The sequence below is a fragment of the Acomys minous genome (assembly GCF_964271855.1).
Source record: "Acomys minous genome assembly, chromosome: 6".
Lineage (NCBI taxonomy): Eukaryota > Metazoa > Chordata > Mammalia > Rodentia > Muridae > Acomys > Acomys minous.
In genome coordinates this window covers 107,075,694-107,088,716 of record NC_140487.1, presented here as the reverse complement: position 1 = coordinate 107,088,716, position 13,023 = coordinate 107,075,694, and the positions used below count along the sequence as shown (strand labels likewise).

Below are 13,023 nucleotides of genomic sequence, written 5' to 3'. Positions count from 1 at the left end.
CCAGGAGGAGTGCTGCTTCCTGGCTTGCTCCCCAAGCTTCCTTAGCCTGCTTTCTTATAGAACTCAGGAAGACTAGCTCAGGGGCATCAGTACCCACAATGGGATGGGTCCTCCCTCATCAATCACTAATTAAGAAAACGGCCTCCAACCACTAATTAAGAAAATGGCCTACAGGCTTGCCTGCCTATAGCCTGAGCTTCTGAAGGCATATGAGGGTTCTTCCTCAATTATGTCAAGTTGACATCAAAATAACCAGGACAGTGTCCATCTAGTGGAATGTGTGACTCTAAGGCCTAACTCAAATGCCCACTTCATGATGACACCTCAGGTCTTGGTCTGCACTGGCCCTGAGCAGCAAAGGGTGCTGATGCGTCCCTGGGGCACCTGATGCAATAGGCTGCATACCTGCCCATGAGCTACCTCAGCTCTTATTGGAGGAGACGTCATCATCATCATCGCCTCTGTTTCACACCTGAGGCACATTTGGGATACAGATTGACCCGAAGAACAAGAGAGCGCAGAGTCCAGACAGAGACCAGATCTGGCCAGTCCCAAATCCTGGACCACTGACCCAGGTTGGTACCCTTTCCTCCTTGAGCGCTGATGAGAAACACAGCCTGCCATGGAGCGTTCAGTTCACACTCACACAAGCCCTCGATAACCGAGGCCTCAAAGACAAGAGCACTTCGCCCTCCACACACGCCCAGGCGTAGGAATGAGGCTGCGCCAACACACAAGTGTCACTCACTCACAAGGGGTTAGCGAGCATGCCCGACCCTTGTTCCCACCTGCTTCCCTCCCTACTGCCGGCTCCTGGGTGGTCTGGGTCTTCCTCGGGTTCACTGGCTAACAGTAGGTGGATGCAACTCAGTTACAGAGCTCTCACATTTGTTCCTCTGTGAACAGCTAAGATGGAAAAGCAGCATCTGAAGAGCGCGGGGACTGGGGCTGTGGCAGTCTGAGGGTGGCCGTATGATTGTGAATCTGGGGCGACTCAACAGCTGAGAAGAAAAGATCCTTGTGGTCCTGGGAGCTGGAGAGTAAACTTTCTGGTGCCCCAAAAATTCTTCCACAAATCATTGAACCTGTCATGTTCTTAGCCAACCCTTATTGGATACTTACTATGTGCCCAGATACCATGTTGGAAACTATTTGAGTTGTACTTCTTACATGGTGTTAAAACACTCTGAGAAAAATAAAAATAAAATAAAATAAAATAAAATAAAATAAAGAGGATGGAGAATATGGTCCATTACAGTAGGAAAGGAAAGGAAAGAAACTCAGGTGGTCATAATACATCCACAGTCAAGAGTGGAGAGAGAGGAGGGGGGGAGGGAGAATGAATGCATGCTTGCTTACTTACTTGCTGCTTGCTTGCTTGTGCTCAGCCCCATTTCTCTGCCCCTACAGTTCAGGGCACCCTGACTAGGGAATAGTGTCACCCACAATGGGCCAGCTCCTTTCACATCAACTAACTTATTAAGATAATTCTCCCTTAGCCACAAGCCCACACAGCCCAACCCACTGTAAACAGTGCCTCACTGGGACTCTCTTCCCAGGTGATTCCAGCTTGTAGCAAATTGACAGCTGAAGCTAGCTATCACAGACATCAAGATCACAGTGAAGAAGTGGAGAAACCCTGGCCTTCATGGGATGTGACAAGCAGACACTCAATCCAGGCCTAGTGAATTCTCCCGATAGGCTGTGAGTCTGGAAATCTGGAGACCACGTTCATGCCACGGAGGATGTGACCAAGGCCTGGGTGAGGAGTGACTGATGTCCTTAGACCCAGGACATGTGCGTTCCCACATCTGATCCCCATCCCCTAGCTTCCTCGGATGGCTCAAGTTTTGGCTTTGGCCCATCCTTCACTCCCAAGCCTCAGGAAGAAGAGCCCCCCGTGATGAGAGGAGAGGACAGCTCACCAGGATCTGCGCTGAGTCTGAGCAGATCTAGTTTCCTGGGTTTGGGTGCTCTGCGAACCCCACCCCTCGTGTTCAGACACAGCACATCATCCTCTATCCATTTGTGGATCTGTGAAACGATTTATTTGCTCGCGCCTTCCATTTTCACATCCACCCAGTTGCCTCTTCAGTCAGTCCCCTTTTCACTTGCTGGTTATTCTGATTGTTTGCTCGTGTGCTCTTTCAGTCTGCTAATTCATTCCTTGTTTCAGAGCTTAATTCATCTCCAATTCCACTTCTCACTCACGCATTCATTCATTCATTCATTCATTCATTCACTCAACCAACCATTCACTCTCCCTCTCATTGTCAGTCTGTGTGCTCAGCTTTTCACTGGATTATTCTTTCAGACTTTCTTTTTCTGGTTCATTCATGCCCGAGCAAACTCACTTTCTTACCACGTCATTCGTTCATGCTTTCATTTCTCCCACCTTGGTTCACTCACTCATCCTCTGAATCACAGGTGGGTTGGCTTCAGAAGCCCTGTCAATGTGCTTCAGGGGTGGAGATTCTGTGGTGATTCCTGCTGCTAGCCCTCCCAGCGTACTCTGGGTATTGCAGTGACTAGGTTTGCCCTCTTCTTCTGCACACATTTTTTTTTAAACCTCAGTGAAAGGGAAGACTGCTGTGACGGGATGGCGGACACTGATGACATCCTGGTACAGGTCCCCAGGGCAGAAGAGAATTTTGCCTGTGAAGACGAAGACGAGACCTGTGAGCATGCCTAGGAGAGATTTTCTAGGATTAATTGAGGTGGGCGAATGTACCCTAAAAGTGGGCAGCGCCAGCGCCGTTCCATGGTCTGGGGTTCCTGGGTTTGAGGATAAAGTGAGGCATGTACCCGCATGCGTGGCTTTCTGCCTACCAACTGTAGGCCATCCTCCTCACAGTCCTGTTGCTGTGCCTTCCTCAGGGGTTTGTCACATCGATACGTCAAGTACCCCCCTCACCCACACCCTAGTGAACACAGGCCTGATGCCTTCTGTTTCTTTTCTCTGCTCGCTCGTGCAGGCCCCTAGTGACAACCTGAAAGCCTTTTAAAGTCAGCTGGCCTGTGCTTGGGCAGGGAAGGAACGCTGGAGAGTGGGGAGGGGGGTGGGGAGGCTGCAGTGAAGCTTGTGCTAGGAGTTAGTCTGGGGAACCCGCTGTGGCATGGCTTTGCCACGGGGTGGGGATTACACACCACTTGCCCTTTGCTGTGGGTTGGGAGCTACTCTCAGGAGAAAGACACTGATTCCCAGGCATTACGTCCAGCCACACAGAGCAGTAGAGTTACCGGCATGGTGACAAGATAAAGTCTTTGGGGGAAGAAACGTGGCAGCTGGTGTCTGGAAATTGGTCCTGGACTAAGGTAGCCCAGGTAGAGCTTTAAACATTAGCACACTCATCAGGAGTGGCTCCTGCCTTGTCTTTGTTGCTCTCATCCATTTGGCTGCACCTGAACGCCAACATTCTAGTCTGACGATCCACAGACAACTGGCTTGATGGCTTTGCTTTATGCATTAGGGGAAACTGAGGGCCAGACAAGAGCTGTAATGGATTCTAGGTCAACTGGGTCCCTACCAAAGAGTCCAACTGAAGCTGGCTCCGTCTCTTTGTTCAGTGGGATGGGGAGGATGTCTGACCTTGCCTGCAAAGTCTTTGCTAGAACAAAGCCAACGGGCAGCACACTGCTGCCTTTGAAAGCTTATATTCATTTGCCCTGGGGTGTCTTTTCATTTTTGACACCCTCTCCCCACTCTGCCCCAACAGACATACTTAAAAGGCACATTTGCTGATCCAAAGTGGCTGCCAGTTTCCCTCCCAAAGAGACACATGTGATCTTTTACCTGAGTGAGCAATCATAGTGATGTGATCAGACCGAATCCCTCAAGAGAGTCGTGCAGGAGAGCAGGTTGGACTGGGGAGAACTCTAGTCATTACACAACGGTGTTGACCCTTTACAAATTTCAAGTGAGAAAGAAATGAAGCTTCTTTTCTCCCTTCGTTTTTTGTTTGTTTGCTTGAGACAGGGTCTCCTTGTAGCCCAGGCAGGCTTTAAACTCACTATGGCCTTGAACTCTTGCTCTTCCTGCCTCTGCCTCCTGCATGCTGAGATTACAGGCTGCCTCACTATGCGCAGCCAGAAGGTCCCCTTCCCTTCAGAATAGTGGTGCACGAACACATGTTAAGGCAGGAAAGGTGAATGAAAGGTCAGTATTTAACCTTTTCCTTCTCCATTGCTCCAGAGACCCTGCCTTCTGGGCTAGAACACGCCAGCAGCAAACTTTGTCTGGGACTGGAGTTTGCCGTCTTAGCCCCTGGAGAGACTGGTAGGTGCTTCTAAGCCAAAAACCACTCCACTGGGAGTCTGAGATTCCATTCCAAAAGTTTCGGTACCACTCATGAGCTGTAAATAACCCACCCTTTTGTGAGGGCCTACTGTGTGCGAGGTGCCATGTTGAGTATGTCTGAAGAAGACATCCGATCTGGAATCCAGACCACCTCCGCTGAACAGAGGCTCCTATGTCATCCCCCCTCATTTCTTACCCTTGACGATCAGCCGACCTGCCGGTCAGGCTTCTTTGACTCCAAGCAGAGTCAGCCTCTGAGTTCACCTTGGCTCCTGCCTGCCTGTGGACAAAAGAAAACCAACTGACATCATTGGCAGAGTGAGTTGGGGGTTACTGCAGAAGCAGGGTGGGGGGGGGTCAGAGCCTCTCCTTGTTCTCTCTTCTTGGGGGGTCCTTGACTATGGATTGTCATGACTGGCTGCTCCCTCCCTGGAGGAAAGAGACTGCTCCCGGGCTGGTGTGACTGCAAAGGGCAGTGAGGCTATGTGGCTTTATTAGTTATTTTTCTGCTGCTGGGATAAAACAGCATGACTAAAAGACAATTGGAGGAGAAAAAGAGTTTATTTTGGCTGATGCTTCCAGAGGGAGAAGAGTCCATCATGGTGGGAAGGCAGCAGCAAGCACCACACTGCCGCCATGTCTGGTGGCAGAAACAGGAAGCTCGGAAAGATCACATCTTCAGCAGCACACATGAAGCAGAGAGAGTAAACAGGAAGTAAGAGGAGATTTTAAACTCTCAAAGCCCGCCTCCAGTGACGCACTTCCTCCTGCAAGGCTGCACCTCCTAAATCTCCACAAATAGCGCTACCAACTGGGGACCAAGTATTCAAAAACCCAAGCCTGTGGGGGATATCTCGTTCAAACCACCACAGTGACCTTGCCGTGGGGCAGATTTGAGAGGACCCATGGTGGAGAAATTATCAAAAACTAGCCTACAGGTCATCCATGGTTCTGGAGCCAGAAGTCACTGAACACTGCTCACCCCATGATGTGTTTAGGATTCTGGACGACTCTGTTGTCTGGACACTACCAGATTCTGTAAGTTATAGTGAGCCACTGTGACTGTGCCTAGACTTGATCAACAAACACCTATGAGAGTCCAGACATGCGTCGGGGACAAAAGAGTGGGGCCCACAGAGCTGATAAATGACAGCATCCTTGCCCTGCTGTTTCTGCTGCCACAGGAGCACTTTCCTGTGCCGTGGGAATCTGTCATCAAGTGTAATAGCCCTCACCCTTGTAATCAGAGCAGCTGTGGCAAGAGACCCTTAAGATCCGGACACATGTGGACTTTAGACAAAGCCATGAGGGCAGCTGCTCTCCTACAGTTGACACTGGGCTTATAAGAGGAAATGGGGAGACTTGCGCTCATGGAAGGAGGGGGCGAGGCAGGCGATGCTCACCGCTCACCGAGAGACCAGGTCGCTCCCTTAGCAAGTGCTAAGTCTACAGGAGGTAGAAGGTTGACCAAAGAGGGGATTCACCTACGCAGCTTTTGGGGTGGTTGTTCACCATACTGGTGTGGAATTTTGCAGTGATACAGATGTATAGGGGGCATTCCCACTCACCTCCAGCCCATATCCCTACAAATAAAGCCAGCGAACTCAATGCATCACTTGTTAGCCAAGATTAAAACCATCTCTCTAGTGCCCTGTCTGAGAGAAACAGTTGCTCGTCCGTCCATGTCTCCCCAGGAAAGGTCACACAGCACCTCCTCCTACGGTGTCCCCTGCAGCTGCCCACTGCCAGGCACGCTGCACCCACGTCACCCACTGGCCTTGGCCTTTCTTATCTGTGGCATTGGGACTGGCCTAGGGGAGGAAAATGGGGAGAGAAATGGAGCAGAAAGCACAGAGCCCCACGAGGATACCAGCTCTTCTCCCCCAAGAAATGAGCCGCTTTACACAAATTAACTTGCACACAGTCCATATCTGAAGCAGCCACTGCCGCCAACGAGAGCCATTGCCTTAGTCAGCATGTTCAAGTCCAGCTTTAATCTGTCCATCAGGGGTGAAGACATTTCCTTGGGAGTTTCCTAACTGAGAACAAATGCCTAGTTACATTAAACACTTTAACTCACGTGCAGGGTTGATGTCAGGTGGATGAAGTCATTCCAGGGAAGGCACAGTGGTCCTCAGAGAGACCAGCAGCCATCAGACACCTTGCAAATGCACTGAGCTATAACGGACAGAAGTGGGATGGGGGGGGGGGGAGATGTTACCACATCTGTGGCCACAGGTGGGCCTGCGCTTCATGCTCTGGCCAATGCCAAGCTCTGTGAGTGCTCACTGTTCCGTGAGGGAAGCCCAGTTTAGCCTTTGCTTTGGTGGGAGCAGGTCACACTTAAAAGTTCGCATGCTGGGAGCTCAGGAGCTGTCTCTGTACTGGGGCGGCTGGTGGAGGGGGGGAGGGCAGTTGGATCCCTGGAGCTCACTGGCCGGCCTAGCCTATTTAGTAAGCTCCTGGACAGCAAGAGACCCTGTCTCAAAAAGCAAGCTGGGAGTGGGCATAGGTACCTGTCCCCAAGCCTGATGACCTGAGTTTGATATTTAGGACCATGTGGTAGAAGGAGAGAAGCATCTCCCAAAACTTGTCCTTTGACTTCCACAGGTGCACCATGGCGAGCATACCTACAGTCATATCCACACGAAATAAAAGTGATAAAATATAAGTATGTATGTATGTATGTATGTATGTATGTATGTATAAAAGCTCAGCAAGTTGGAAGTGCCTGAGTGATGACAGTCAGGCTTGTCTTCTGGCCTCCAGGTATCCAGGCACCCATGTGTACATGCACCTACACATGTGAACATGCACACTTACATGTAAACATGTAAAGTTCACTTGTGGGAGGCTTAATCCCAAAATTACTATGTTATGGTGATTAGGTAGTTAAAATTAGATGATATGATCAGAATGCCACTCCATGGCATTTGTGGCTGGTCACATGATAGTCTTTGCGATGCTGTGTCACAACATGAAGGCCCCCAGAAGATGCTGGCACTGTGTCCTTGGCCTTCCCACTTCTAAGACCATGACATAAAGTAAGCTTCTGTTCTTTATCAATGACCTGGTCTCAGGTGTTTGTCACAGCCCCACAACACAAACTAAAGTGCTCTCTGCAGCAGGAGGGCAGGAGGAAGGGCAGGGTCCTAGTGGAGCAGGTCCAACTCCAGCCATCCCACCACGCCGAGCACTGTGCCCAGCACCTTTGTGAGTATTGAGTTTATCAACTTTGTGGAACCTAGGCAGATGGGTGTTTGAAGGCTCAGACACACAGATGAGGAAATGGAGTATTGGAGGAGTTAGGCAGCTTGCCTGAGGTCAATTAGCTTGTGGGGACAGTGGGAAAAACAGATCAGGTTACTGACCCAGGTGGAAGCCCCTCAGCCTCACACGCTGCCACTCTGGCGCTCTGTCATTAGATCCTCTGAGTCCCTCATCTAGGACCCATGAGTTCATTTGCCACCAAGGCCAAGGGGTCAGAGATCTCTCTAACCCCAGGAGCAGAAAATTACAAGGCAGGCCACAGACCCAGGAGCCCATAGACCTTGACTGAAATGTGGCTTTAGGGCAGTCAGGCCTCCAACCCCAGATGTCACCAAGAACCGTTTCTTCATCAACACAGCAGAGCCGCTTGGTCCTCTGTCCATCCATCTGGCCTTGGTCTGAACCAAAGATCTGGAAGGTAGAGGAGCTAAATGTCCCTTCCTCAACCACAGCCCCAGCACCAGAACCCACACAGGTCCTACCCCCCCCCCGACACCTGCCCCTATATTACTGAGTTCATATCTAGGGTGACCTGAGAGCTAGCTCAGTCTGAGGAGCAGAGAGAGACCAAAGAGGGGTCTGGAGATAGACTGGAAGCCGCCCGAAGGACGAAGAGAAAACCTGTGGAAAGAGGTGTTTGCAGTGAGTGAATCAGCCTTCCCTCTGAGACAGAAGTAGAGAGATGTATTAAAGGCCAGGCCATCTAGAGGATGAGAGCAATACAGAGATTAAAATGGAGTTGGTAGAAATTTATACTGCAGCCATTTCAAACCCCAGTCCATCTCTTGTGTATTCCTTGTCACTGATCAGGAGAGCACACAGGTGCCAGGTGGGCAGATGGGCCACCATATTGAAGATTTATTTTAGTCTAAAAATCAAACAGCCAGAGAGAGGTTGTGACTAGCACCATATGTCGCACGGGGAAACTGAGGCTCAGAGCTGCCGAATGACCTGCAGGGATTCACACCACATCCATGTGACTCTAGGAGCCCAGAACTGGATGTGATGACACAAGCTTGCCATCCCAGCATGGGGGCGTGGACACAGGAGTGTTCCTTCTCAGAAGTCTAAGGTCATCGTTGTCTACGCAGTGAGTCTGAGACTACTCTGGGATGGATGAGAGCCTCTCTCTTAAAAATAAGTCAGGAGAAGGACAGGGATCTCGTGATGGATCAGGAGAGCTTCACAGAGTCTGCGTAAGGAGACTCTGTGTACGGAGAAGCCCTTCAGAGGCAAGAGGGGAGAGCATTGTCTTCAAATGCTATAAGCGTTGTCTTGGAGATGAGAGTTGAGAAGTCGTTGTCCTCCGTGTGGTCCCAAGGAAGGATTTCCTAGCAGTCAAAGCTGCCTAGAGAAAAAACAGGCTACCTCTGCAGGTGGTGATCTCCCTGTCACTGGGGGCATGCAAGCAGAAATTAGGTCACTACTAACCATTTGGAGTGACTACGAGGGCAAAGTAGATTTGATGCCCATGGCTGCAGCAATAGCCGGACAGATGGCTTCTTTGCCTCTGGTTCTCAGTCTCTCCTTTTATAACATAGAAGTGCTAGTGGGATTCTCCACTTTGCTATGACATCCAAGTGAGGTAAATCATGTGACTTTGCCTGTCCCTGCTACTATGACACCGAGGCATTTGTAAACAACATGTGTTTCTTGTCACCGTTCCTAAGCCTGGAAAGTTCAAAAGCTAGATGCCAGGCACCAGCAGGTTTTGGTGCTAAGTGAGGGCTTGGTTTCTGATGGTGTCTTCTTGCTGTGTCCTCACTTGGGTGAGGTAGGGGAAAGCCCTTTAGTCTCTTCTGCAGTTGCCAGTCTCTGCACAACAAGGATGCTGTCAGCACTGCATCACTGCCCTTGAGGCCTCTCTGTGTAGCACGACCACTGGGGTGGCAGCAGCCAACAAGTGACTGTGGTGGGACACAGACCCTCAAGCATAGCAAGCACGGAGCCTTGAGCACAAGGCCGGTGCACCCTGACTGCTGAAGGCACTGCTCCGAGTGCCACTGTCAGCGGTCTATTTGAATGGAGGGAATTAAGGTGCCAAGGTGCTCTATCTTTTGTCCTCACAAGCATTTGGAATCTTTGGAAATTCTTTTTTTTTCCCCCTCCAACTCCTTCTCTGTGTATTCTGGAGTCAAATGGGAACCTCCCTTCAGCTGCCTCAGGATCCCAGCTGGCTTCCCTTTCTGATGTCCTGAGTGTGGAAGTTTGCTTTGTTCCGTTCCTCCCTGCCACCAACACAAACACACACACACACACACACACACACACACACACACACACACACACGCTTTGTGATGCCATGGGTGCTATGGGACTGTTCGGAAGTGTGGGGGAGCAGAGACCTCTAAGGGAGAAGAGAGGCTGACTCAGAAATGGGAGTTCTGTCTCCCGTGCAGCCTGATTTATTCTTCCATGAACACCCCCTTTGGCAACCTCTATGAATTCAGAAATGAAGTTTAGTCTTGGCCGCTGAGGACAATAAAATAACACAGAGAGTCTCAGACTGTTGTAGAAATCTATCCGCTCCTGTCACGTTGTGCTTAGTCAGAAAGGCGGCTCAGGCCACGGCCTCTCCTTTAGCCAAGGTCCACTTCTTGTTAATACATTTAATTTTCACGGACTCACGGTGGCAGTTCTTTGGAGCGGGCCTTCCTCCGAACGCGTGCTTTGGAGATATGAAATAACCATCAGACGGCCTTAAGTCAATTACACTCAGATCAAGTGGAGAGAGGCATCACACTTGGAAGGTGCATCCGAGAGAGAGTGCAGCTCTCTAGGCCGGGAAGAATGCACACGGAGCACGTCTGGCCGACTCTTTTCATCTGCTCCGTCTGAATTCCTGCCAACCCTAGATAGCTGTACTCTCTTTCTCTCTCTGTGTGGCACTTGCCACTACGCAGCCCCAGTGAGAGACGGCTGGGGAATGGCCTCTGTGCTGTACCCAACCACAGGACCTCTCATCTCGCTCTCCGCGTCTCTCTCTCTTCACCTTCGTGTGTGTGTGTGAGAGAGAGGGGGGGGCGGGGGGAGGGTTTGAGTCCTCTAGGGAAGTAGGAGTCACTCGGAGGCTAAGCTCACCATGAGGGAATAGAGTTGCCAGCCCCTGGCTCAGGTCAGGCCAAAGTCCCTGCTCTGGCACTAAGAGCCCAGACCCTGCAACCATCATGGTCTCCCACTCTGCAATTTCCTACATCCAAGGTCTTGAGAAACATCTCCTAGGGACCCATTCTTCTGTCTATATAGTGTTGTTTGAGCACTACTCATGGTTAGCCTGTCCCAGTGAGGATGGAGATGACCCCCCCACCACCACCACCAAGGTAAAGAAAGCTAACCAGTGGGAAATTCTCGTGCTTGGATCTCTGAGAACACCTCCACTGACGCTTAGGGCACCCTTGTGTGTGTCATGATGTGGAGCCTAAGGCTCGGCACCTCCCTGGCTGCCCCACAAAGGGAAGGGGCCAGAGTAGAGGAGTAAGGAGAGTAGTGCATGCTGGGATTGGAGACTTCTGAGGTGGCCTTCTGCTCTGTGTAATCCACAGTTCACTCATTTCCTGGAGCTTTGTGAAGAAGGCAGCTTTTCTAGGTCCAGAAAGCTGACCCGGGATAGAGAGGGTGCCCCAGAGCCCCTCCTGACAACTGTTGATACAAATGGGTGACAATCCAAGTTCCATCCCCCAAACCCACATAATAGTGGATGAAGAAAACTGACTCCACAAGTGTCCTCTGACCTCCACAAGCATGCTGTGGTATGTGTGGTCCCCCTCCACATCATACAAACACATGAATGAATGAATGAATGAATGAATGAACACTATGAAGGAATATCCCAGAGCAAAGAGAAGTAGTAGTTCAAACAACAATGCATACAAAGAGTCAAGGCTTTTATGGCACATAGTAGGGTTTTTTTTCCCCTGGCCTATTTGCATAGGAAAGGCTTCCTGGCATATGTTCTGTCTTTTTTGGTTTTTCGAGACAGAGTTTCTCTGCGCAGCCTTGGCTATCCTGGACTCACTCTGTAGACCAGGCTGGCCTTGAACTCAGAGATTCACCTGTCTTTGCCTCCCAAGTGCTAGGATTGAAGGCGTGCGCCACCACACCTGGCATACGCTCTGTCTTTTATGTGTAGTTCTTCATAGAACTTCATGCGCTGCCTGACCCTTCAGCATCTTGAATCTCTAAACTAAGCCAGCGCTGTAGCTTAGTGTACTGAGTCGCAGATCACCTCTCTTACACTCTGGAGCGTCTCTGTGTCTGCTCAGTGGCCCCAGTCAGTTCTTGTCTGTCTCTGCAGGTGTGAGGGGTCCGGGGGTGGGGGTGTGGTTCCCAGCCTTGTAGATATTCAAAAAGGCTCTCACTGAGGCCGAGTGAAGAATGAGTGAAATTAATCACAGGAGCGGAGCATTTTGTTTACCTGCAAGGCCTGGTCTCCTTATTAGAGAGTCACATGAGAAGTAATAGCTGGGTGCAACTCAGACACTTGAGGCATCCTTGTGACCCCCCCCTTCTCTGCTGTGCTATTTTGGACAAATCACATTCCCTCTGAGGTCTCAGTTTTGTCAGCCCCAAGGTCACTCAGTGTGCTTAGGGATATGAGCCACAGAAGGTGCACATGGGCACCACGATGGGGGTGGGGGTGAAGGAGTGAGGGCAGAAGGGAGTACAGGGGGCCGGAGTAGACACAAGTGTTAGGTTTGGCCCCAAGCTGTGAGCTCAGGCAAATATCTCAACGGGGGGCGGGGGGGGGGGTAATATCTTTGCCACTGAACTCACCACCCAAAGCTTTCAGCGACCATAAATCATGTTTAATAACACACCACCTTGTAATTACCTCAGAGCCTCGGGGGACTGAGCCGCACTTCAGACACGGTGAACTCATTACTGTCAGGTCAGCCTGATGCCCTCTGGGAGCAGACTGGATTTCCGGCTCAGGCTCTGCCTGCTGCTGGCACCAGCTGTAGACTCTGGGGACCCAGTGCTGACATTTGCGTGGTGAGATAGATGGGATAAGGCAAGGAGACCGGACCTGCAAGGACTGACTCATGAGACTTCAGCGGATGTGCCTGGAGGTCTCAGAAAGCCATGTCTCCGCAGACTAGTGGAGGAGAGCTGTGCGCATGCGCGTCCCTTGTTCTTCTCACGGGGACCCTTGGGTTCCACAGGGTCCCATGAGTGACCCTCTCACCTGCTCGGTCTCCCTCACTCCCCTACAGCCTTTTCCACCACCCGCCCCCCTTCTAAAGGGCCTTCCCAGCTTCCTGAACTCCACACTCTAAGCTCAACACACACACACACAGCGCTAAAAGTCAGAAGCTGGGATCTGCGTGTGAGACAGAACATGTGGTATGTGTCTTTCTGAGTCTGGATTACTTCATTTAGTAGATTTTTCTAGTTTCAGTTCCTTGCGAGTTTTCATTTTTCTTTACAGCTCAATAACATTCCGTCCATCCTGAATA

General features: G+C 50.7%; 1 long non-coding RNA gene across 2 annotated transcripts; it reads right to left on the bottom strand.

Annotated features, from left to right (window-relative positions):
• Window positions 1–2,002: 2,002 nt before the first annotated feature.
• LOC311599762 lies at window positions 2,003–12,646 on the bottom strand. 2 transcript variants are annotated; one of them, XR_014779998.1, is made up of 4 exons: window positions 12,399–12,646; window positions 6,378–6,475; window positions 4,494–4,577; window positions 2,003–2,655 (listed from the first exon to the last, which is right to left on the bottom strand). It is a non-coding gene; the product is annotated as an uncharacterized lncRNA (long non-coding RNA). The 2 variants fall into 2 exon arrangements; XR_014779999.1 differs by lacking the exon at window positions 6,378–6,475.
• Window positions 12,647–13,023: the final 377 nt, after the last annotated feature.